The sequence below is a fragment of the Cucumis melo genome, chromosome 12 (genome assembly GCF_025177605.1).
Source record: "Cucumis melo cultivar AY chromosome 12, USDA_Cmelo_AY_1.0, whole genome shotgun sequence".
Classification (NCBI taxonomy): domain Eukaryota; kingdom Viridiplantae; phylum Streptophyta; class Magnoliopsida; order Cucurbitales; family Cucurbitaceae; genus Cucumis; species Cucumis melo.
In genome coordinates this window covers 3,700,024-3,716,213 of record NC_066868.1, presented here as the reverse complement: position 1 = coordinate 3,716,213, position 16,190 = coordinate 3,700,024, and the positions used below count along the sequence as shown (strand labels likewise).

The following is a 16,190-nucleotide window of genomic DNA, read 5'->3' as shown; positions in this document are numbered from 1 at the left end:
ACCCGCACGAGCGTGTGCATGAGCATACGAGCCGGGGCGGCTGCACGACTTGAAAACACGGTGGGAGAAAGAAACAAAATGGTAGGATTGAAAAAAATAATAATAAAAAAAATAGAAAAAGGGGTGCAACACGAGGACTTCCCAAGTGGTCACCCAACTTAGTACTACTCTCGCCCAAGCACACTTAACTGCGGAGTTCTGATGGGATCCGGTGCATTAGTGCTGGTATGATCGCACCCATCACGGAATGCGCAGAAAATGCATATAAGCCATGTCGGCCAGAATCTCCCACGCATGCTCGACCGGTCGGAACGGCCACCGGGACCCGCACGAGCGTGTGCATGAGCATACGAGCCGGGGCGGCTGCACGACTTGAAAACACGGTGGGAGAAAGAAACAAAATGGTAGGATTGAAAAAAATAATAATAAAAAAAATAGAAAAAGGGGTGCAACACGAGGACTTTCCAAGTGGTCACCCAACTTAGTACTACTCTCGCCCAAGCACGCTTAACTGCGGAGTTCTGATGGGATCCGGTGCATTAGTGCTGGTATGATCGCACCCATCACGGAATGCGCAGAAAATGCATATAAGCCATGTCGGCCAGAATCTCCCACGCATGCTCGACCGGTCGGAACGGCCACCGGGACCCGCACGAGCGTGTGCATGAGCATACGACCCGGGGCGGCTGCACGACTTGAAAACACGGTGGGAGAAAGAAACAAAATGGTAGGATTGAAAAAAATAATAATAAAAAAAATAGAAAAAGGGGTGCAACACGAGGACTTCCCAAGTGGTCACCCAACTTAGTACTACTCTCGCCCAAGCACGCTTAGCTGCGGAGTTCTGATGGGATCCGGTGCATTAGTGCTGGTATGATCGCACCCATCACGGAATGCGCAGAAAATGCATATAAGCCATGTCGGCCAGAATCTCCCACGCATGCTCGACCGGTCGGAACGGCCACCGGGACCCGCACGAGCGTGTGCATGAGCATACGAGCCGGGGCGGCTGCACGACTTGAAAACACGGTGGGAGAAAGAAACAAAATGGTAGGATTGAAAAAAATAATAATAAAAAAAAATAGAAAAAGGGGTGCAACACGAGGACTTCCCAAGTGGTCACCCAACTTAGTACTACTCTCGCCCAAGCACGCTTAACTGCGGAGTTCTGATGGGATCCGGTGCATTAGTGCTGGTATGATCGCACCCATCACAGAATGCGCAGAAAATGCATATAAGCCATGTCGGCCAGAATCTCCCACGCATGCTCGACCGGTCGGAACGGCCACCGGGACCCGCACGAGCGTGTGCATGAGCATACGAGCCGGGGCGGCTGCACGACTTGAAAACACGGTGGGAGAAAGAAACAAAATGGTAGGATTGAAAAAAATAATAATAAAAAAAATAGAAAAAGGGGTGCAACACGAGGACTTCCCAAGTGGTCACCCAACTTAGTACTACTCTCGCCCAAGCACGCTTAACTGCGGAGTTCTGATGGGATCCGGTGCATTAGTGCTGGTATGATCGCACCCATCACGGAATGCGCAGAAAATGCATATAAGCCATGTCGGCCAGAATCTCCCACGCATGCTCGACCGGTCGGAACGGCCACCGGGACCCGCACGAGCGTGTGCATGAGCATACGACCCGGGGCGGCTGCACGACTTGAAAACACGGTGGGAGAAAGAAACAAAATGGTAGGATTGAAAAAAATAATAATAAAAAAAATAGAAAAAGGGGTGCAACACGAGGACTTCCCAAGTGGTCACCCAACTTAGTACTACTCTCGCCTAAGCACGCTTAACTGCGGAGTTCTGATGGGATCCGGTGCATTAGTGCTGGTATGATCGCACCCATCACGGAATGCGCAGAAAATGCATATAAGCCATGTCGGCCAGAATCTCCCACGCATGCTCGACCGGTCGGAACGGCCACCGGGACCCGCACGAGCGTGTGCATGAGCATACGAGCCGGGGCGGCTGCACGACTTGAAAACACGGTGGGAGAAAGAAACAAAATGGTAGGATTGAAAAAAATAATAATAAAAAAAATAGAAAAAGGGGTGCAACACGAGGACTTCCCAAGTGGTCACCCAACTTAGTACTACTCTCGCCCAAGCACGCTTAACTGCGGAGTTCTGATGGGATCCGGTGCATTAGTGCTGGTAGGATCGCACCCATCACGGAATGCGCAGAAAATGCATATAAGCCATGTCGGCCAGAATCTCCCACGCATGCTCGACCGGTCGGAACGGCCACCGGGACCCGCACGAGCGTGTGCATGAGCATACGAGCCGGGGCGGCTGCACGACTTGAAAACACGGTGGGAGAAAGAAACAAAATGGTAGGATTGAAAAAAATAATAATAAAAAAAATAGAAAAAGGGGTGCAACACGAGGACTTCCCAAGTGGTCACCCAACTTAGTACTACTCTCGCCCAAGCACGCTTAACTGCGGAGTTCTGATGGGATCCGGTGCATTAGTGCTGGTATGATCGCACCCATCACGGAATGCGCAGAAAATGCATATAAGCCATGTCGGCCAGAATCTCCCACGCATGCTCGACCGGTCGGAACGGCCACCGGGACCCGCACGAGCGTGTGCATGAGCATACGAGCCGGGGCGGCTGCACGACTTGAAAACACGGTGGGAGAAAGAAACAAAATGGTAGGATTGAAAAAAATAATAATAAAAAAAATAGAAAAAGGGGTGCAACACGAGGACTTCCCAAGTGGTCACCCAACTTAGTACTACTCTCGCCCAAGCACGCTTAACTGCGGAGTTCTGATGGGATCCGGTGCATTAGTGCTGGTTTGATCGCACCCATCACAGAATGCGCAGAAAATGCATATAAGCCATGTCGGCCAGAATCTCCCACGCATGCTCGACCGGTCGGAACGGCCACCGGGACCCGCACGAGCGTGTGCATGAGCATACGAGCCGGGGCGGCTGCACGACTTGAAAACACGGTGGGAGAAAGAAACAAAATGGTAGGATTGAAAAAAATAATAATAAAAAAAATAGAAAAAGGGGTGCAACACGAGGACTTCCCAAGTGGTCACCCAACTTAGTACTACTCTCGCCCAAGCACGCTTAACTGCGGAGTTCTGATGGGATCCGGTGCATTAGTGCTGGTATGATCGCACCCATCACGGGATGCGCAGAAAATGCATATAAGCCATGTCGGCCAGAATCTCCCACGCATGCTCGACCGGTCGGAACGGCCACCGGGACCCGCACGAGCGTGTGCATGAGCATACGAGCCGGGGCGGCTGCACGACTTGAAAACACGGTGGGAGAAAGAAACAAAATGGTAGGATTGAAAAAAATAATAATAAAAAAAATAGAAAAAGGGGTGCAACACGAGGACTTCCCAAGTGGTCACCCAACTTAGTACTACTCTCGCCCAAGCATGCTTAACTGCGGAGTTCTGATGGGATCCGGTGCATTAGTGCTGGTATGATCGCACCCATCACGGAATGCGCAGAAAATGCATATAAGCCATGTCGGTTAGAATCTCCCACGCATGCTCGACCGGTCGGAACGGCCACCGGGACCCGCACGAGCGTGTGCATGAGCATACGAGCCGGGGCGGCTGCACGACTTGAAAACACGGTGGGAGAAAGAAACAAAATGGTAGGATTGAAAAAAATAATAATAAAAAAAAATAGAAAAAGGGGTGCAACACGAGGACTTCCCAAGTGGTCACCCAACTTAGTACTACTCTCGCCCAAGCACGCTTAACTGCGGAGTTCTGATGGGATCCGGTGCATTAGTGCTGGTATGATCGCACCCATCACAGAATGCGCAGAAAATGCATATAAGCCATGTCGGCCAGAATCTCCCACGCATGCTCGACCGGTCGGAACGGCCACCGGGACCCGCACGAGCGTGTGCATGAGCATACGAGCCGGGGCGGCTGCACGACTTGAAAACACGGTGGGAGAAAGAAACAAAATGGTAGGATTGAAAAAAATAATAATAAAAAAAATAGAAAAAGGGGTGCAACACGAGGACTTCCCAAGTGGTCACCCAACTTAGTACTACTCTCGCCCAAGCACGCTTAACTGCGGAGTTCTGATGGGATCCGGTGCATTAGTGCTGGTATGATCGCACCCATCACGGAATGCGCAGAAAATGCATATAAGCCATGTCGGCCAGAATCTCCCACGCATGCTCGACCGGTCGGAACGGCCACCGGGACCCGCACGAGCGTGTGCATGAGCATACGAGCCGGGGCGGCTGCACGACTTGAAAACACGGTGGGAGAAAGAAACAAAATGGTAGGATTGAAAAAAATAATAATAAAAAAAATAGAAAAAGGGGTGCAACACGAGGACTTCCCAAGTGGTCACCCAACTTAGTACTACTCTCGCCCAAGCACGCTTAACTGCGGAGTTCTGATGGGATCCGGTGCATTAGTGCTGGTTTGATCGCACCCATCACGGAATGCGCAGAAAATGCATATAAGCCATGTCGGCCAGAATCTCCCACGCATGCTCGACCGGTCGGAACGGCCACCGGGACCCGCACGAGCGTGTGCATGAGCATACGAGCCGGGGCGGCTGCACGACTTGAAAACACGGTGGGAGAACGAAACAAAATGGTAGGATTGAAAAAAATAATAATAAAAAAAATAGAAAAAGGGGTGCAACACGAGGACTTCCCAAGTGGTCACCCAACTTAGTACTACTCTCGCCCAAGCACGCTTAACTGCGGAGTTCTGATGGGATCCGGTGCATTAGTGCTGGTATGATCGCACCCATCACGGAATGCGCAGAAAATGCATATAAGCCATGTCGGCCAGAATCTCCCACGCATGCTCGACCGGTCGGAACGGCCACCGGGACCCGCACGAGCGTGTGCATGAGCATACGAGCCGGGGCGGCTGCACGACTTGAAAACACGGTGGGAGAAAGAAACAAAATGGTAGGATTGAAAAAAATAATAATAAAAAAAATAGAAAAAGGGGTGCAACACGAGGACTTCCCAAGTGGTCACCCAACTTAGTACTACTCTCGCCCAAGCATGCTTAACTGCGGAGTTCTGATTGGATCCGGTGCATTAGTGCTGGTATGATCGCACCCATCACGGAATGCGCAGAAAATGCATATAAGCCATGTCGGCCAGAATCTCCCACGCATGCTCGACCGGTCGGAACGGCCACCGGGACCCGCACGAGCGTGTGCATGAGCATACGAGCCGGGGCGGCTGCACGACTTGAAAACACGGTGGGAGAAAGAAACAAAATGGTAGGATTGAAAAAAATAATAATAAAAAAAATAGAAAAAGGGGTGCAACACGAGGACTTCCCAAGTGGTCACCCAACTTAGTACTACTCTCGCCCAAGCACGCTTAACTGCGGAGTTCTGATGGGATCCGGTGCATTAGTGCTGGTATGATCGCACCCATCACGGAATGCGCAGAAAATGCATATAAGCCATGTCGGCCAGAATCTCCCACGCATGCTCGACCGGTCGGAACGGCCACCGGGACCCGCACGAGCGTGTGCATGAGCATACGACCCGGGGCGGCTGCACGACTTGAAAACACGGTGGGAGAAAGAAACAAAATGGTAGGATTGAAAAAAATAATAATAAAAAAAATAGAAAAAGGGGTGCAACACGAGGACTTCCATAGTGGTCACCCAACTTAGTACTACTCTCGCCCAAGCACGCTTAACTGCGGAGTTCTGATGGGATCCGGTGCATTAGTGCTGGTATGATCGCACCCATCACGGAATGCGCAGAAAATGCATATAAGCCATGTCGGCCAGAATCTCCCACGCATGCTCGACCGGTCGGAACGGCCACCGGGACCCGCACGAGCGTGTGCATGAGCATACGAGCCGGGGCGGCTGCACGACTTGAAAACACGGTGGGAGAAAGAAACAAAATGGTAGGATTGAAAAAAATAATAATAAAAAAAATAGAAAAAGGGGTGCAACACGAGGACTTCCCAAGTGGTCACCCAACTTAGTACTACTCTCGCCCAAGCATGCTTAACTGCGGAGTTCTGATTGGATCCGGTGCATTAGTGCTGGTATGATCGCACCCATCACGGAATGCGCAGAAAATGCATATAAGCCATGTCGGCCAGAATCTCCCACGCATGCTCGACCGGTCGGAACGGCCACCGGGACCCGCACGAGCGTGTGCATGAGCATACGAGCCGGGGCGGCTGCACGACTTGAAAACACGGTGGGAGAAAGAAACAAAATGGTAGGATTGAAAAAAATAATAATAAAAAAAATAGAAAAAGGGGTGCAACACGAGGACTTCCCAAGTGGTCACCCAACTTAGTACTACTCTCGCCCAAGCACGCTTAACTGCGGAGTTCTGATGGGATCCGGTGCATTAGTGCTGGTATGATCGCACCCATCACGGAATGCGCAGAAAATGCATATAAGCCATGTCGGCCAGAATCTCCCACGCATGCTCGACCGGTCGGAACGGCCACCGGGACCCGCACGAGCGTGTGCATGAGCATACGAGCCGGGGCGGCTGCACGACTTGAAAACACGGTGGGAGAAAGAAACAAAATGGTAGGATTGAAAAAAATAATAATAAAAAAAATAGAAAAAGGGGTGCAACACGAGGACTTCCCAAGTGGTCACCCAACTTAGTACTACTCTCGCCCAAGCACGCTTAACTGCGGAGTTCTGATGGGATCCGGTGCATTAGTGCTGGTATGATCGCACCCATCACGGAATGCGCAGAAAATGCATATAAGCCATGTCGGCCAGAATCTCCCACGCATGCTCGACCGGTCGGAACGGCCACCGGGACCCGCACGAGCGTGTGCATGAGCATACGAGCCGGGGCGGCTGCACGACTTGAAAACACGGTGGGAGAAAGAAACAAAATGGTAGGATTGAAAAAAATAATAATAAAAAAAATAGAAAAAGGGGTGCAACACGAGGACTTCCTAAGTGGTCACCCAACTTAGTACTACTCTCGCCCAAGCACGCTTAACTGCGGAGTTCTGATGGGATCCGGTGCATTAGTGCTGGTATGATCGCACCCATCACGAAATGCGCAGAAAATGCATATAAGCCATGTCGGCCAGAATCTCCCACGCATGCTCGACCGGTCGGAACGGCCACCGGGACCCGCACGAGCGTGTGCATGAGCATACGAGCCGGGGCGGCTGCACGACTTGAAAACACGGTGGGAGAAAGAAACAAAATGGTAGGATTGAAAAAAATAATAATAAAAAAAATAGAAAAAGGGGTGCAACACGAGGACTTCCCAAGTGGTCACCCAACTTAGTACTACTCTCGCCCAAGCACGCTTAACTGCGGAGTTCTGATGGGATCCGGTGCATTAGTGCTGGTATGATCGCACCCATCACGGAATGCGCAGAAAATGCATATAAGCCATGTCGGCCAGAATCTCCCACGCATGCTCGACCAGTCGGAACGGCCACCGGGACCCGCACGAGCGTGTGCATGAGCATACGAGCCGGGGCGGCTGCACGACTTGAAAACACGGTGGGAGAAAGAAACAAAATGGTAGGATTGAAAAAAATAATAATAAAAAAAATAGAAAAAGGGGTGCAACACGAGGACTTCCCAAGTGGTCACCCAACTTAGTACTACTCTCGCCCAAGCACGCTCAACTGCGGAGTTCTGGTGGGATCCGGTGCATTAGTGCTGGTATGATCGCACCCATCATGGAATGCGCAGAAAATGCATATAAGCCATGTCGGCCAGAATCTCCCACGCATGCTCGACCGGTCGGAACGGCCACCGGGACCCGCACGAGCGTGTGCATGAGCATACGAGCCGGGGCGGCTGCACGACTTGAAAACACGGTGGGAGAAAGAAACAAAATGGTAGGATTGAAAAAAATAATAATAAAAAAAATAGAAAAAGGGGTGCAACACGAGGACTTCCCAAGTGGTCACCCGACTTAGTACTACTCTCGCCCAAGCACGCTTAACTGCAGAGTTCTGATGGGATCCGGTGCATTAGTGCTGGTATGATCGCACCCATCACGGAATGCGCAGAAAATGCATATAAGCCATGTCGGCCAGAATCTCCCACGCATGCTCGACCGGTCGGAACGGCCACCGGGACCCGCACGAGCGTGTGCATGAGCATACGAGCCGGGGCGGCTGCACGACTTGAAAACACGGTGGGAGAAAGAAACAAAATGGTAGGATTGAAAATAATAATAATAAAAAAAATAGAAAAAGGGGTGCAACACGAGGACTTCCCAAGTGGTCACCCAACTTAGTCCTACTCTCGCCCAAGCACGCTTAACTGCGGAGTTCTGATGGGATCCGGTGCATTAGTGCTGGTATGATCGCACCCATCACGGAATGCGCAGAAAATGCATATAAGCCATGTCGGCCAGAATCTCCCACGCATGCTCGACCGGTCGGAACGGCCACCGGGACCCGCACGAGCGTGTGCATGAGCATACGAGCCGGGGCGGCTGCACGACTTGAAAACACGGTGGGAGAAAGAAACAAAATGGTAGGATTGAAAAAAATAATAATAAAAAAAATAGAAAAAGGGGTGCAACACGAGGACTTCCCAAGTGGTCACCCAACTTAGTACTACTCTCGCCCAAGCACGCTTAACTGCGGAGTTCTGATGGGATCCGGTGCATTAGTGCTGGTATGATCGCACCCATCACGGAATGCGCAGAAAATGCATATAAGCCATGTCGGCCAGAATCTCCCACGCATGCTCGACCGGTCGGAACGGCCACCGGGACCCGCACGAGCGTGTGCATGAGCATACGAGCCGGGGCGGCTGCACGACTTGAAAACACGGTGGGAGAAAGAAACAAAATGGTAGGATTGAAAAAAATAATAATAAAAAAAATAGAAAAAGGGGTGCAACACGAGGACTTCCCAAGTGGTCACCCAACTTAGTACTACTCTCGCCCAAGCACGCTTAACTGCGGAGTTCTGATGGGATCCGGTGCATTAGTGCTGGTATGATCGCACCCATCACGGAATGCGCAGAAAATGCATATAAGCCATGTCGGCCAGAATCTCCCACGCATGCTCGACCGGTCGGAACGGCCACCGGGACCCGCACGAGCGTGTGCATGAGCATACGAGCCGGGGCGGCTGCACGACTTGAAAACACGGTGGGAGAAAGAAACAAAATGGTAGGATTGAAAAAAATAATAATAAAAAAAATAGAAAAAGGGGTGCAACACGAGGACTTCCCAAGTGGTCACCCAACTTAGTACTACTCTCGCCCAAGCACGCTTAACTGCGGAGTTCTGATGGGATCCGGTGCATTAGTGCTGGTATGATCGCACCCATCACGAAATGCGCAGAAAATGCATATAAGCCATGTCGGCCAGAATCTCCCACGCATGCTCGACCGGTCGGAACGGCCACCGGGACCCGCACGAGCGTGTGCATGAGCATACGAGCCGGGGCGGCTGCACGACTTGAAAACACGGTGGGAGAAAGAAACAAAATGGTAGGATTGAAAAAAATAATAATAAAAAAAATAGAAAAAGGGGTGCAACACGAGGACTTCCCAAGTGGTCACCCAACTTAGTACTACTCTCGCCCAAGCACGCTTAACTGCGGAGTTCTGATGGGATCCGGTGCATTAGTGCTGGTATGATCGCACCCATCACGGAATGCGCAGAAAATGCATATAAGCCATGTCGGCCAGAATCTCCCACGCATGCTCGACCAGTCGGAACGGCCACCGGGACCCGCACGAGCGTGTGCATGAGCATACGAGCCGGGGCGGCTGCACGACTTGAAAACACGGTGGGAGAAAGAAACAAAATGGTAGGATTGAAAAAAATAATAATAAAAAAAATAGAAAAAGGGGTGCAACACGAGGACTTCCCAAGTGGTCACCCAACTTAGTACTACTCTCGCCCAAGCACGCTCAACTGCGGAGTTCTGGTGGGATCCGGTGCATTAGTGCTGGTATGATCGCACCCATCATGGAATGCGCAGAAAATGCATATAAGCCATGTCGGCCAGAATCTCCCACGCATGCTCGACCGGTCGGAACGGCCACCGGGACCCGCACGAGCGTGTGCATGAGCATACGAGCCGGGGCGGCTGCACGACTTGAAAACACGGTGGGAGAAAGAAACAAAATGGTAGGATTGAAAAAAATAATAATAAAAAAAATAGAAAAAGGGGTGCAACACGAGGACTTCCCAAGTGGTCACCCGACTTAGTACTACTCTCGCCCAAGCACGCTTAACTGCAGAGTTCTGATGGGATCCGGTGCATTAGTGCTGGTATGATCGCACCCATCACGGAATGCGCAGAAAATGCATATAAGCCATGTCGGCCAGAATCTCCCACGCATGCTCGACCGGTCGGAACGGCCACCGGGACCCGCACGAGCGTGTGCATGAGCATACGAGCCGGGGCGGCTGCACGACTTGAAAACACGGTGGGAGAAAGAAACAAAATGGTAGGATTGAAAATAATAATAATAAAAAAAATAGAAAAAGGGGTGCAACACGAGGACTTCCCAAGTGGTCACCCAACTTAGTCCTACTCTCGCCCAAGCACGCTTAACTGCGGAGTTCTGATGGGATCCGGTGCATTAGTGCTGGTATGATCGCACCCATCACGGAATGCGCAGAAAATGCATATAAGCCATGTCGGCCAGAATCTCCCACGCATGCTCGACCGGTCGGAACGGCCACCGGGACCCGCACGAGCGTGTGCATGAGCATACGAGCCGGGGCGGCTGCACGACTTGAAAACACGGTGGGAGAAAGAAACAAAATGGTAGGATTGAAAAAAATAATAATAAAAAAAATAGAAAAAGGGGTGCAACACGAGGACTTCCCAAGTGGTCACCCAACTTAGTACTACTCTCGCCCAAGCACGCTTAACTGCGGAGTTCTGATGGGATCCGGTGCATTAGTGCTGGTATGATCGCACCCATCATGGAATGCGCAGAAAATGCATATAAGCCATGTCGGCCAGAATCTCCCACGCATGCTCGACCGGTCGGAACGGCCACCGGGACCCGCACGAGCGTGTGCATGAGCATACGAGCCGGGGCGGCTGCACGACTTGAAAACACGGTGGGAGAAAGAAACAAAATGGTAGGATTGAAAAAAATAATAATAAAAAAAATAGAAAAAGGGGTGCAACACGAGGACTTCCCAAGTGGTCACCCAACTTAGTACTACTCTCGCCCAAGCACGCTTAACTGCGGAGTTCTGATGGGATCCGGTGCATTAGTGCTGGTATGATCGCACCCATCACGGAATGCGCAGAAAATGCATATAAGCCATGTCGGCCAGAATCTCCCACGCATGCTCGACCGGTCGGAACGGCCACCGGGACCCGCACGAGCGTGTGCATGAGCATACGAGCCGGGGCGGCTGCACGACTTGAAAACACGGTGGGAGAAAGAAACAAAATGGTAGGATTGAAAAAAATAATAATAAAAAAATTAGAAAAAGGGGTGCAACACGAGGACTTCCCAAGTGGTCACCCAACTTAGTACTACTCTCGCCCAAGCACGCTTAACTGCGGAGTTCTGATGGGATCCGGTGCATTAGTGCTGGTATGATCGCACCCATCACGGAATGCGCAGAAAATGCATATAAGCCATGTCGGCCAGAATCTCCCACGCATGCTCGACCGGTCGGAACGGCCACCGGGACCCGCACGAGCGTGTGCATGAGCATACGAGCCGGGGCGGCTGCACGACTTGAAAACACGGTGGGAGAAAGAAACAAAATGGTAGGATTGAAAAAAATAATAATAAAAAAAATAGAAAAAGGGGTGCAACACGAGGACTTCCCAAGTGGTCACCCAACTTAGTACTACTCTCGCCCAAGCACGCTTAACTGCGGAGTTCTGATGGGATCCGGTGCATTAGTGCTGGTATGATCGCACCCATCACGGAATGCGCAGAAAATGCATATAAGCCATGTCGGCCAGAATCTCCCACGCATGCTCGACCGGTCGGAACGGCCACCGGGACCCGCACGAGCGTGTGCATGAGCATACGAGCCGGGGCGGCTGCACGACTTGAAAACACGGTGGGAAGGGGTGCAACACGAGGACTTCCCAAGTGGTCACCCAACTTAGTACTACTCTCGCCCAAGCACGCTTAACTGCGGAGTTCTGATGGGATCCGGTGCATTAGTGCTGGTATGATCGCACCCATCATGGAATGCGCAGAAAATGCATATAAGCCATGTCGGCCAGAATCTCCCACGCATGCTCGACCGGTCGGAACGGCCACCGGGACCCGCACGAGCGTGTGCATGAGCATACGAGCCGGGGCGGCTGCACGACTTGAAAACACGGTGGGAGAAAGAAACAAAATGGTAGGATTGAAAAAAATAATAATAAAAAAAATAGAAAAAGGGGTGCAACACGAGGACTTCCCAAGTGGTCACCCAACTTAGTACTACTCTCGCCCAAGCACGCTTAACTGCAGAGTTCTGATGGGATCCGGTGCATTAGTGCTGGTATGATCGCACCCATCACGGAATGCGCAGAAAATGCATATAAGCCATGTCGGCCAGAATCTCCCACGCATGCTCGACCGGTCGGAACGGCCACCGGGACCCGCACGAGCGTGTGCATGAGCATACGAGCCGGGGCGGCTGCACGACTTGAAAACACCGTGGGAGAAAGAAACAAAATGGTAGGATTGAAAATAATAATAATAAAAAAAATAGAAAAAGGGGTGCAACACGAGGACTTCCCAAGTGGTCACCCAACTTAGTACTACTCTCGCCCAAGCACGCTTAACTGCGGAGTTCTGATGGGATCCGGTGCATTAGTGCTGGTATGATCGCACCCATCACGGAATGCGTAGAAAATGCATATAAGCCATGTCGGCCAGAATCTCCCACGCATGCTCGACCGGTCGGAACGGCCACCGGGACCCGCACGAGCGTGTGCATGAGCATACGAGCCGGGGCGGCTGCACGACTTGAAAACACGGTGGGAGAAAGAAACAAAATGGTAGGATTGAAAAAAATAATAATAAAAAAAATAGAAAAAGGGGTGCAACACGAGGACTTCCCAAGTGGTCACCCAACTTAGTACTACTCTCGCCCAAGCACGCTTAACTGCAGAGTTCTGATGGGATCCGGTGCATTAGTGCTGGTATGATCGCACCCATCACGGAATGCGCAGAAAATGCATATAAGCCATGTCGGCCAGAATCTCCCACGCATGCTCGACCGGTCGGAACAGCCACCGGGACCCGCACGAGCGTGTGCATGAGCATACGAGCCGGGGCGGCTGCACGACTTGAAAACACGGTGGGAGAAAGAAACAAAATGGTAGGATTGAAAATAATAATAATAAAAAAAATAGAAAAAGGGGTGCAACACGAGGACTTCCCAAGTGGTCACCCAACTTAGTACTACTCTCGCCCAAGCACGCTTAACTGCGGAGTTCTGATGGGATCCGGTGCATTAGTGCTGGTATGATCGCACCCATCACGGAATGCGTAGAAAATGCATATAAGCCATGTCGGCCAGAATCTCCCACGCATGCTCGACCGGTCGGAACGGCCACCGGGACCCGCACGAGCGTGTGCATGAGCATACGAGCCGGGGCGGCTGCACGACTTGAAAACACGGTGGGAGAAAGAAACAAAATGGTAGGATTGAAAAAAATAATAATAAAAAAAATAGAAAAAGGGGTGCAACACGAGGACTTCCCAAGTGGTCACCCAACTTAGTACTACTCTCGCCCAAGCACGCTTAACTGCGGAGTTCTGATGGGATCCGGTGCATTAGTGCTGGTATGATCGCACCCATCACGGAATGCGCAGAAAATGCATATAAGCCATGTCGGCCAGAATCTCCCACGCATGCTCGACCGGTCGGAACGGCCACCGGGACCCGCACGAGCGTGTGCATGAGCATACGAGCCGGGGCGGCTGCACGACTTGAAAACACGGTGGGAGAAAGAAACAAAATGGTAGGATTGAAAAAAATAATAATAAAAAAAATAGAAAAAGGGGTGCAACACGAGGACTTCCCAAGTGGTCACCCAACTTAGTACTACTCTCGCCCAAGCACGCTTAACTGCGGAGTTCTGATGGGATCCGGTGCATTAGTGCTGGTATGATCGCACCCATCACGGAATGCGCAGAAAATGCATATAAGCCATGTCGGCCAGAATCTCCCACGCATGCTCGACCGGTCGGAACGGCCACCGGGACCCGCACGAGCGTGTGCATGAGCATACGACCCGGGGCGGCTGCACGACTTGAAAACACGGTGGGAGAAAGAAACAAAATGGTAGGATTGAAAAAAATAATAATAAAAAAAATAGAAAAAGGGGTGCAACACGAGGACTTCCCAAGTGGTCACCCAACTTAGTACTACTCTCGCCCAAGCACGCTTAACTGCGGAGTTCTGATGGGATCCGGTGCATTAGTGCTGGTATGATCGCACCCATCACGGAATGCGCAGAAAATGCATATAAGTTATGTCGGCCAGAATCTCCCACGCATGCTCGACCGGTCGGAACGGCCACCGGGACCCGCACGAGCGTGTGCATGAGCATACGAGCCGGGGCGGCTGCACGACTTGAAAACACGGTGGGAGAAAGAAACAAAATGGTAGGATTGAAAAAAATAATAATAAAAAAAATAGAAAAAGGGGTGCAACACGAGGACTTCCCAAGTGGTCACCCAACTTAGTACTACTCTCGCCCAAGCACGCTTAACTGCGGAGTTCTGATGGGATCCGGTGCATTAGTGCTGGTATGATCGCACCCATCACGGAATGCGCAGAAAATGCATATAAGCCATGTCGGCCAGAATCTCCCACGCATGCTCGACCGGTCGGAACGGCCACCGGGACCCGCACGAGCGTGTGCATGAGCATACGAGCCGGGGCGGCTGCACGACTTGAAAACACGGTGGGAGAAAGAAACAAAATGGTAGGATTGAAAAAAATAATAATAAAAAAAATAGAAAAAGGGGTGCAACACGAGGACTTCCCAAGTGGTCACCCAACTTAGTACTGAAGGGATGAAAACCCTTTACAGCGGAAAATATACAGAAACTCAATTTTAATTAAAACCTTAAAAATACCAATACATTGGCAAAAAATATTGATTAAACATGCTTTAAAAATTACAGAGAATATAACTTACGCTCGTTGACGACTCTGAATCTGCCAATCACCAAATTTTTGGGGCACCACCACTTGAAAACCTTCCTATTCTCTGATTGAGATGGTTTGTGGGAACCAAAATTGGAATAAGGGAATGGAGAGATTTTTTTTTTTTTTTAGAGAGAATGGATAGACTTCTTCGCAGAACTCTCTCCCGTTTGAGAGAAAAAAAAAATTTGTTACGCAAAAATTCCCTCTTCTTCAGTCGGAAGAAGAGGGAAGTTAGAGAGAATAATTGGGAACGTGGGAAAACCACCCACGTTCCTTATTAAATAAATTAATATTAAATTAATATTAATTAATTAATTAATTATATTAATTATATTAATTAAATAAATAATTAAATAATTAAATCATATTTAATTAATATTTCATTTAAATCATATTTAAATGAATATCTCTCACATAACCTATAGTTTTAATTTAATTAATTTAATTAAATCAAATTTAATTAAATCAAATTAAACAAAACTATTAATTAATGCTCCAATTAATTAATTTCTAAATTAAATATCTTATATTTAATTTAATCCATAATTTGAATCATATTCAAATATAAATTTCTCTCATAACTTATAGTTTTAATATGTATCATATACACATTAAATTTTAACTTATAGTTTTAATATGAATCTAATTCACATTAAACTGATATTTGAACTTATTCAAATATTTTATTCTCTCATAATTTAATTTTGAATCATATCCAAAATTAAATTTATATAATAAAGTCTAATTAAAATATAAACTTTATATTATAATGTATCAATATACATTATATTAATTCCCAAAGTAAATTTGAACATTTCAAATTACAACCAATATAAATAAATCTCATTACTCTTTATGAGCTAGGAAGGGGACCTAATGGACCTACAGATCAGAAGCTACAACGATATGAGATTAATTGGCTAAACTCATTAACCACATTAATCAATATTCGTTAACTGTGTGTACACTCCACTAAAGACTCACAGCTGAACTCTTCTCACTGTAGATATATTTCTGTGTCCACGGATATAGACCAATACCAGTAAGTTAGTCCTTCACAAGTGTTCGTAACTCC

General features: G+C 49.4%; 46 non-coding genes across 46 annotated transcripts; all 46 read right to left on the bottom strand.

Moving 5' to 3' along the window:
* Window positions 1–120: 120 nt before the first annotated feature.
* LOC127144534 (5S ribosomal RNA) lies at window positions 121–239 on the bottom strand. Its single transcript, XR_007816322.1, has one exon. It is a non-coding gene; the product is annotated as a 5S ribosomal RNA (ribosomal RNA).
* Window positions 240–443: 204 nt separating this feature from the next.
* On the bottom strand, window positions 444–562 carry LOC127144784 (5S ribosomal RNA). Its single transcript, XR_007816572.1, has one exon. It is a non-coding gene; the product is annotated as a 5S ribosomal RNA (ribosomal RNA).
* Window positions 563–766: 204 nt separating this feature from the next.
* On the bottom strand, window positions 767–885 carry LOC127145467 (5S ribosomal RNA). Its single transcript, XR_007817249.1, has one exon. It is a non-coding gene; the product is annotated as a 5S ribosomal RNA (ribosomal RNA).
* A 205-nt stretch (window positions 886–1,090) lies between these two features.
* On the bottom strand, window positions 1,091–1,209 carry LOC127145049 (5S ribosomal RNA). Its single transcript, XR_007816828.1, has one exon. It is a non-coding gene; the product is annotated as a 5S ribosomal RNA (ribosomal RNA).
* Window positions 1,210–1,413: 204 nt separating this feature from the next.
* LOC127145048 (5S ribosomal RNA) lies at window positions 1,414–1,532 on the bottom strand. Its single transcript, XR_007816827.1, has one exon. It is a non-coding gene; the product is annotated as a 5S ribosomal RNA (ribosomal RNA).
* Window positions 1,533–1,736: 204 nt separating this feature from the next.
* LOC127144844 (5S ribosomal RNA) lies at window positions 1,737–1,855 on the bottom strand. The gene has a single exon (XR_007816632.1). It is a non-coding gene; the product is annotated as a 5S ribosomal RNA (ribosomal RNA).
* A 204-nt stretch (window positions 1,856–2,059) lies between these two features.
* Window positions 2,060–2,178, bottom strand: LOC127144731 (5S ribosomal RNA). The gene has a single exon (XR_007816519.1). It is a non-coding gene; the product is annotated as a 5S ribosomal RNA (ribosomal RNA).
* Window positions 2,179–2,382: 204 nt separating this feature from the next.
* Window positions 2,383–2,501, bottom strand: LOC127145047 (5S ribosomal RNA). The gene has a single exon (XR_007816826.1). It is a non-coding gene; the product is annotated as a 5S ribosomal RNA (ribosomal RNA).
* A 204-nt stretch (window positions 2,502–2,705) lies between these two features.
* On the bottom strand, window positions 2,706–2,824 carry LOC127144623 (5S ribosomal RNA). Its single transcript, XR_007816411.1, has one exon. It is a non-coding gene; the product is annotated as a 5S ribosomal RNA (ribosomal RNA).
* A 204-nt stretch (window positions 2,825–3,028) lies between these two features.
* On the bottom strand, window positions 3,029–3,147 carry LOC127145046 (5S ribosomal RNA). The gene has a single exon (XR_007816825.1). It is a non-coding gene; the product is annotated as a 5S ribosomal RNA (ribosomal RNA).
* Window positions 3,148–3,351: 204 nt separating this feature from the next.
* On the bottom strand, window positions 3,352–3,470 carry LOC127144750 (5S ribosomal RNA). Its single transcript, XR_007816538.1, has one exon. It is a non-coding gene; the product is annotated as a 5S ribosomal RNA (ribosomal RNA).
* A 205-nt stretch (window positions 3,471–3,675) lies between these two features.
* On the bottom strand, window positions 3,676–3,794 carry LOC127145045 (5S ribosomal RNA). The gene has a single exon (XR_007816824.1). It is a non-coding gene; the product is annotated as a 5S ribosomal RNA (ribosomal RNA).
* Window positions 3,795–3,998: 204 nt separating this feature from the next.
* Window positions 3,999–4,117, bottom strand: LOC127145044 (5S ribosomal RNA). Its single transcript, XR_007816823.1, has one exon. It is a non-coding gene; the product is annotated as a 5S ribosomal RNA (ribosomal RNA).
* Window positions 4,118–4,321: 204 nt separating this feature from the next.
* LOC127144622 (5S ribosomal RNA) lies at window positions 4,322–4,440 on the bottom strand. The gene has a single exon (XR_007816410.1). It is a non-coding gene; the product is annotated as a 5S ribosomal RNA (ribosomal RNA).
* Window positions 4,441–4,644: 204 nt separating this feature from the next.
* Window positions 4,645–4,763, bottom strand: LOC127145043 (5S ribosomal RNA). The gene has a single exon (XR_007816822.1). It is a non-coding gene; the product is annotated as a 5S ribosomal RNA (ribosomal RNA).
* A 204-nt stretch (window positions 4,764–4,967) lies between these two features.
* On the bottom strand, window positions 4,968–5,086 carry LOC127144970 (5S ribosomal RNA). Its single transcript, XR_007816757.1, has one exon. It is a non-coding gene; the product is annotated as a 5S ribosomal RNA (ribosomal RNA).
* Window positions 5,087–5,290: 204 nt separating this feature from the next.
* On the bottom strand, window positions 5,291–5,409 carry LOC127145033 (5S ribosomal RNA). The gene has a single exon (XR_007816813.1). It is a non-coding gene; the product is annotated as a 5S ribosomal RNA (ribosomal RNA).
* A 204-nt stretch (window positions 5,410–5,613) lies between these two features.
* Window positions 5,614–5,732, bottom strand: LOC127144860 (5S ribosomal RNA). The gene has a single exon (XR_007816648.1). It is a non-coding gene; the product is annotated as a 5S ribosomal RNA (ribosomal RNA).
* Window positions 5,733–5,936: 204 nt separating this feature from the next.
* On the bottom strand, window positions 5,937–6,055 carry LOC127144969 (5S ribosomal RNA). The gene has a single exon (XR_007816756.1). It is a non-coding gene; the product is annotated as a 5S ribosomal RNA (ribosomal RNA).
* A 204-nt stretch (window positions 6,056–6,259) lies between these two features.
* LOC127145028 (5S ribosomal RNA) lies at window positions 6,260–6,378 on the bottom strand. Its single transcript, XR_007816808.1, has one exon. It is a non-coding gene; the product is annotated as a 5S ribosomal RNA (ribosomal RNA).
* Window positions 6,379–6,582: 204 nt separating this feature from the next.
* LOC127145021 (5S ribosomal RNA) lies at window positions 6,583–6,701 on the bottom strand. Its single transcript, XR_007816805.1, has one exon. It is a non-coding gene; the product is annotated as a 5S ribosomal RNA (ribosomal RNA).
* A 204-nt stretch (window positions 6,702–6,905) lies between these two features.
* Window positions 6,906–7,024, bottom strand: LOC127144566 (5S ribosomal RNA). The gene has a single exon (XR_007816354.1). It is a non-coding gene; the product is annotated as a 5S ribosomal RNA (ribosomal RNA).
* Window positions 7,025–7,228: 204 nt separating this feature from the next.
* On the bottom strand, window positions 7,229–7,347 carry LOC127145009 (5S ribosomal RNA). The gene has a single exon (XR_007816794.1). It is a non-coding gene; the product is annotated as a 5S ribosomal RNA (ribosomal RNA).
* Window positions 7,348–7,551: 204 nt separating this feature from the next.
* On the bottom strand, window positions 7,552–7,670 carry LOC127144978 (5S ribosomal RNA). The gene has a single exon (XR_007816765.1). It is a non-coding gene; the product is annotated as a 5S ribosomal RNA (ribosomal RNA).
* A 204-nt stretch (window positions 7,671–7,874) lies between these two features.
* On the bottom strand, window positions 7,875–7,993 carry LOC127144881 (5S ribosomal RNA). Its single transcript, XR_007816668.1, has one exon. It is a non-coding gene; the product is annotated as a 5S ribosomal RNA (ribosomal RNA).
* Window positions 7,994–8,197: 204 nt separating this feature from the next.
* LOC127144925 (5S ribosomal RNA) lies at window positions 8,198–8,316 on the bottom strand. The gene has a single exon (XR_007816712.1). It is a non-coding gene; the product is annotated as a 5S ribosomal RNA (ribosomal RNA).
* Window positions 8,317–8,520: 204 nt separating this feature from the next.
* LOC127144998 (5S ribosomal RNA) lies at window positions 8,521–8,639 on the bottom strand. The gene has a single exon (XR_007816784.1). It is a non-coding gene; the product is annotated as a 5S ribosomal RNA (ribosomal RNA).
* A 204-nt stretch (window positions 8,640–8,843) lies between these two features.
* LOC127144986 (5S ribosomal RNA) lies at window positions 8,844–8,962 on the bottom strand. Its single transcript, XR_007816773.1, has one exon. It is a non-coding gene; the product is annotated as a 5S ribosomal RNA (ribosomal RNA).
* Window positions 8,963–9,166: 204 nt separating this feature from the next.
* On the bottom strand, window positions 9,167–9,285 carry LOC127144975 (5S ribosomal RNA). Its single transcript, XR_007816762.1, has one exon. It is a non-coding gene; the product is annotated as a 5S ribosomal RNA (ribosomal RNA).
* Window positions 9,286–9,489: 204 nt separating this feature from the next.
* On the bottom strand, window positions 9,490–9,608 carry LOC127144964 (5S ribosomal RNA). Its single transcript, XR_007816751.1, has one exon. It is a non-coding gene; the product is annotated as a 5S ribosomal RNA (ribosomal RNA).
* A 204-nt stretch (window positions 9,609–9,812) lies between these two features.
* On the bottom strand, window positions 9,813–9,931 carry LOC127144977 (5S ribosomal RNA). Its single transcript, XR_007816764.1, has one exon. It is a non-coding gene; the product is annotated as a 5S ribosomal RNA (ribosomal RNA).
* A 204-nt stretch (window positions 9,932–10,135) lies between these two features.
* LOC127144880 (5S ribosomal RNA) lies at window positions 10,136–10,254 on the bottom strand. Its single transcript, XR_007816667.1, has one exon. It is a non-coding gene; the product is annotated as a 5S ribosomal RNA (ribosomal RNA).
* Window positions 10,255–10,458: 204 nt separating this feature from the next.
* LOC127144924 (5S ribosomal RNA) lies at window positions 10,459–10,577 on the bottom strand. Its single transcript, XR_007816711.1, has one exon. It is a non-coding gene; the product is annotated as a 5S ribosomal RNA (ribosomal RNA).
* Window positions 10,578–10,781: 204 nt separating this feature from the next.
* Window positions 10,782–10,900, bottom strand: LOC127144953 (5S ribosomal RNA). Its single transcript, XR_007816740.1, has one exon. It is a non-coding gene; the product is annotated as a 5S ribosomal RNA (ribosomal RNA).
* Window positions 10,901–11,104: 204 nt separating this feature from the next.
* Window positions 11,105–11,223, bottom strand: LOC127144942 (5S ribosomal RNA). Its single transcript, XR_007816729.1, has one exon. It is a non-coding gene; the product is annotated as a 5S ribosomal RNA (ribosomal RNA).
* A 204-nt stretch (window positions 11,224–11,427) lies between these two features.
* LOC127144931 (5S ribosomal RNA) lies at window positions 11,428–11,546 on the bottom strand. The gene has a single exon (XR_007816718.1). It is a non-coding gene; the product is annotated as a 5S ribosomal RNA (ribosomal RNA).
* A 204-nt stretch (window positions 11,547–11,750) lies between these two features.
* Window positions 11,751–11,869, bottom strand: LOC127144920 (5S ribosomal RNA). The gene has a single exon (XR_007816707.1). It is a non-coding gene; the product is annotated as a 5S ribosomal RNA (ribosomal RNA).
* Window positions 11,870–12,020: 151 nt separating this feature from the next.
* Window positions 12,021–12,139, bottom strand: LOC127144908 (5S ribosomal RNA). Its single transcript, XR_007816695.1, has one exon. It is a non-coding gene; the product is annotated as a 5S ribosomal RNA (ribosomal RNA).
* A 204-nt stretch (window positions 12,140–12,343) lies between these two features.
* LOC127144665 (5S ribosomal RNA) lies at window positions 12,344–12,462 on the bottom strand. The gene has a single exon (XR_007816453.1). It is a non-coding gene; the product is annotated as a 5S ribosomal RNA (ribosomal RNA).
* A 204-nt stretch (window positions 12,463–12,666) lies between these two features.
* Window positions 12,667–12,785, bottom strand: LOC127144897 (5S ribosomal RNA). The gene has a single exon (XR_007816684.1). It is a non-coding gene; the product is annotated as a 5S ribosomal RNA (ribosomal RNA).
* Window positions 12,786–12,989: 204 nt separating this feature from the next.
* On the bottom strand, window positions 12,990–13,108 carry LOC127144664 (5S ribosomal RNA). The gene has a single exon (XR_007816452.1). It is a non-coding gene; the product is annotated as a 5S ribosomal RNA (ribosomal RNA).
* A 204-nt stretch (window positions 13,109–13,312) lies between these two features.
* On the bottom strand, window positions 13,313–13,431 carry LOC127144886 (5S ribosomal RNA). The gene has a single exon (XR_007816673.1). It is a non-coding gene; the product is annotated as a 5S ribosomal RNA (ribosomal RNA).
* A 204-nt stretch (window positions 13,432–13,635) lies between these two features.
* On the bottom strand, window positions 13,636–13,754 carry LOC127144875 (5S ribosomal RNA). Its single transcript, XR_007816662.1, has one exon. It is a non-coding gene; the product is annotated as a 5S ribosomal RNA (ribosomal RNA).
* Window positions 13,755–13,958: 204 nt separating this feature from the next.
* LOC127144863 (5S ribosomal RNA) lies at window positions 13,959–14,077 on the bottom strand. Its single transcript, XR_007816651.1, has one exon. It is a non-coding gene; the product is annotated as a 5S ribosomal RNA (ribosomal RNA).
* Window positions 14,078–14,281: 204 nt separating this feature from the next.
* On the bottom strand, window positions 14,282–14,400 carry LOC127144852 (5S ribosomal RNA). The gene has a single exon (XR_007816640.1). It is a non-coding gene; the product is annotated as a 5S ribosomal RNA (ribosomal RNA).
* Window positions 14,401–14,604: 204 nt separating this feature from the next.
* Window positions 14,605–14,723, bottom strand: LOC127144841 (5S ribosomal RNA). Its single transcript, XR_007816629.1, has one exon. It is a non-coding gene; the product is annotated as a 5S ribosomal RNA (ribosomal RNA).
* Between the last annotated feature and the right edge of the window lie 1,467 nt (window positions 14,724–16,190).